The 4593-nt window shown below is 36.7% G+C and overlaps 1 non-coding gene across 1 annotated transcript; it reads right to left on the reverse strand.

The window, feature by feature from the left end:
* Positions 1-2799: 2799 nt before the first annotated feature.
* LOC112730837 (small nucleolar RNA R71) lies at positions 2800-2903 on the reverse strand. Its single transcript, XR_003166643.1, has one exon. It is a non-coding gene; the product is annotated as a small nucleolar RNA R71 (small nucleolar RNA).
* Positions 2904-4593: the final 1690 nt, after the last annotated feature.

Below are 4593 nucleotides of genomic sequence, written 5' to 3' on the forward strand. Positions count from 1 at the left end.
GTGATTGTGGGGCGCAAGTGACAGTGCGCAAAAGGACAATGGTCCTATTCCAACGCTAGCGGGAACCGACAGATGATTAGCCCTGCGGTGACAGCGCAGATAGATTTGTTTACATCCGAGAGGATCATACAGCTTGCCATGGAAGGAGGTAACGCATGGTTGGAAGAAGGTAGTAGGAAAGCAGAGGTTCTGAAGCAACAAAGCATCTCCATACGTTTATCTGAAATCCCACCAATGAATTACATAAGTATTTCTATCTTATTTTCTGTTTTAATTATATTTTAATTATCAATATCTCAAAATCATTTTAATTCACCTGACTGAGATTTACAAGGATGACCATAGCTTTCTTCAAGCCGACAATCTCCGTGGGATCGACCCTTACTCACGTAAGGTATTACTTGGACGACCCAGTGCACTTGCTGGTTAGTTGTGCGGAATTGCAAAATTTTGATTGTAATTTCGTGCACCAAGTTTTTGGCGCCGTTGCCGGGGATTGTTCGAGTTTGGACAACTGACGTTTCATCTTGTTGCTCATATTAGGTAATTTCATTTTAATTTTAAGCTTTTTGTTCTTTTTATTTTCGAAAAAAATTTCAAAAAAAAAATAAATTATTCTATGTCTTCAGAATTTTTAAGAATGAATTCTAGAGTTTCAGATGATGCTTTTATCTTCACAGGAGCTAATTAATTCCCATCAATTTGGCTGTTGTATTTAATGTCTTGCTGAAGCTTGGCTAGCCATGTCTAATCTTTTTAGACTGAAACTTTAGACTAACATTGCATGATTCTTGGAATTCGTATTAAAAATTTTGAATTTCTTATATTTCTTTTTCCAAACAATTTCCGAAAAAATTACAAAAATTTTTTTTAATAAAATCATAAAAACCAAAACTTTTGTGTTTTTTGTTTAAGTCTAGTGTCAAATTTTAAGTTTGGTGTCAATTGCATATTTTGATTTTTTCTTTAAATTTTCGAAAATCCATGCATTTGAGTTTTGTTCTTCATTGATCTTCAAGTTGTTATTGATGATTTTATTGGGTCTGATCTTTAAATTCTCTTGTTTTGTGTCTTTTGTTGTTTCTCATGTGCATTCTCAATTTGTTAGTGTCTCTAATATGAAAATTTCTAAGTTTGGTGTCTTTCATGTCTTTCTTTTATTAAAAAAATAATATGATTGTTCATCTTGACATTCAACGTGTTCTTGCATGCATTGTTTATTTGATCTTAGTTTTTCATGATAAGTTTCATTTTGTTGTTGTTCTCTCTCATCATTAAAAATTCAATTTTTTTTTTCAAAATTATGTCTTTTCAAGTCAATAATACAAAGAATTGAAGATTCAGAACATACAGCAGAGGAATCATAGAGAAAAAGCTGGGTGTTTAAAACGCCCAGTGAAGAAGGAATTCTAGCGTTTAAACGCGAGCCAGGATACCTGGCTGGGTGTTTAACACCCAAGGAGGTAGCCAAATGGGCGTTAAACGCCAGAATGGATACCATTCTGGGCGTTTAATGCCAGGACAACACTATTCTGGCGTTAGTTTTTAATTCAAATCCTTTTCAAATCTTCATAATTTTTCAAAATCAAATCCTTTTCAAATCATATCTTTTTCAAAATCAAATCTTTTTCCATTTTTCTCTCACTATTTTCAAAAATCATGGCTACCAATTAATGATTTGGTTCAAAAATTTCAAGTTTGTTACTTCCTTGTTAAGAAAGGTTCAATATTTGAATTTTAGGATCATATCTTTTAAATTTCTTGTTAGCCAAGTCATTAATTTCTAATCATATCTTCTCAATCATATCATTAATTTAAAAATTTCTTTTTAAATTGTTTTTCAATCATATCTTCTCAATCATATTCTTTCAACCACATCTTTTTTCAAAATAATTTTCAATCATATCTTTTTTATTATTGATTTCAAAATCTTCTTCAAAATCACCTAACCAGTTTCTTACTTTTAATTTTCGAAAAACCATCAACCACTTTTTCAAAATTCTTTTTAATTATTTTAAAATTTTTTTAGTTTTATTTAAAAATTTGTTTTCAAAAATTTTTCCCCTCCTCACCTTCTTCTATTTAAAGACTAACACTCCTCCTCAATTAGCAATTCGGACTCTCTATCCTTCTTCATATGTTCAAATTCTTATCTACCTTCCTCATCCCTCTATTCCTGTTTTCCTCTGACACCTCAAGGAATCTCTATACTGTGACATAGAGAATTCCATACTTTCTTGTTCTCTTCTCTTTCTTATGAGCAGGAACAAGGACAAAGGCATTCTTGTTGAAGCTAATCCCGAACCTGAAAGGACCTTGAAGAGGAAGCTAAGAGAGGCTAAAGCATAACTCTCTAGAGAGGACCTAACAGAAATTTTTGAAAAAGAAGAAGACATGGCATCCAAAATTAACAACAATGCCAATAATGCAAGGAAGATACTTGGTGACTTTATTGCACCCTCTTCTGACTTCTGTGGAAGGAGCATCTCAATTCCTGCAATTGGAGCAAACAACTTTGAGCTTAAGCCTCAATTAGTTTCTCTAATGCAGCAGAATTGCAAGTATCATAGACTTCTATTAGAAGATCCTCATCAGTTTTTAGCTGAATTCTTGCAAATCTGTGACACTGTTAAGACCCATGGGGTTGACCCTGAGGTCTACAGACTTATGCTCTTCCCTTTTGCTGTAAGAGACAGAGCTAGGACATGGTTGGACTCACAACCTAAAGAAAACCTGAACTCTTGGGAAAAACTGGTCAATGCCTTCTTGGCAAAGTTCTTTCCACCTCAAAAATTGAGTAAGCTTAGAGTGGAAGTCTAGACCTTCAGACAGAAGGAAGGCGAATCCCTCTATGAAGCTTGGGAAAGATACAAGCAGTTGATCAGAAGGTGTCCTTCTGGCATGCTTTCAGAATGGAGCATCATATGCATATTCTATGATGGTCTGTCTGAACTATCCAAGATGTCATTGGACAACTCTGCTGGAGAATCTCTTCATCTGAAGAAGAAGCCTAGGAACTCATTCGAATGGTTGTAAATAACCATTCATGTACACTTCTGAAAGAAATCCTGTGAATAATGGAACAACTCAGAAGAAAGGAGTTCTAGAGATTGACACTCTGAATGCCATACTGGCTCAGAATAAAATATTGACTCAGCAAGTCAATATGATTTCTCAAAGTCTGACTGGAATGCAAGCTGCATCCAGCGGTACTAAAAAAGCTTCCTCTGAAGAAGAAGCTTATGATCCTGAGAATCCTAGAATGGAAGAAGTGAATTACATGGGAGATTCCTATGGAAACACTTACAATCTTTCATGGATAAATCATCCTAACCTTTCATGGAAGGATCAACAGAAGCCTAATCAAGGCTTCAACAATAATAATGGTGGAAGAAACAGGTTTGGCAACAGCAAACCTTTTCCATCATCTCCTCAGCAACAGACAGAGAACTCTGAGCAAAGTCATTCTGACTTAGCAACCATAGTCTCTGATCTATCTAAGACCACACTAATGTTAATGAATGAAACAAGATCTTCCATTAGAAATTTAGAGGCACAAATGGGTCAGCTGAGTAAGAGAATTATTAAAACTCCTCCTAACACTCTCCCAAGCAATACAGAAGAAAATCCCAAGAGAGAGTGCAAGGCCATAACCATGACCAACATGGCCGAACCTGGAGAAAGTAAGGAGGACGTGATTCCCAATAAGAAAAACCTCATGGGATGCCCTTTGAACGAAAAGAAGTTCCCCTTTGAGGAACCAAGGGAATCTGAGGCTCATACAGAGACCATAGAGATTCCATTGAACTTACTTCTGCCATTCATGAGCTCTGATGAGTATTCTTTCTCTGAGGAGGATGAAGATATTACTGAAGAGCAAGTTGCTAAGTACCTGGGAGCAATCATGAAGCTGAATGCCAAGTTATTTGGTAATGAGACTCGGGAGGATGAACCACCCTTGCTCACCAATGAACTGAATGACTTGATTAGGCAGAAATTACCTCAGAAGAAACCGGATCCTGGAAAATTCTTAATACCATGTACCATAGGCACCATGACCTTTGAGAAGGCTCTGTGTGACCTAGGGTCAAGTATAAACCTCATGACCCTCTCTGTAATGGAGAAACTAGGGATCCTTGAGGTGCAAGCTGCAAGAATCTCACTAGAGATGGCAGACAATTCAAAGAAACAGGCTTATGGACTTGTAGAGGATTTCTTGGTAAAGGTTGAAGGCCTTTACATCCCTGCTGACTTCATAATCCTGGACACTGGGAAGAGTAAGGATGAATCCATCATCCTTGGCAGACCCTTCCTAGCCACAGCAAAAGCTGTGATTGATGTTGACAGAGGAGAGTTGGTCCTTCAAGTGAATGAGGACTACCTTATGTTTAAAGCTAAAGAAGCTCCTTCTATACACATGGAGAAGAAGCATGACAGAGTCAAACAGAGCTCCCACATTCAAACTCTAAGTTTGGTGTTGGGAGGCCATCATCATGCTCTGAGTATCTGTGAGGCTCCATGAGAGCCCATGGTCAAGCTATTGACATTAAAGCAGCGCTTTTTGGAAGTCAACCCATATTTTACTTATCTATG

The sequence above is a fragment of the Arachis hypogaea genome, chromosome 12 (assembly GCF_003086295.3).
Source record: "Arachis hypogaea cultivar Tifrunner chromosome 12, arahy.Tifrunner.gnm2.J5K5, whole genome shotgun sequence".
Lineage (NCBI taxonomy): Eukaryota > Viridiplantae > Streptophyta > Magnoliopsida > Fabales > Fabaceae > Arachis > Arachis hypogaea.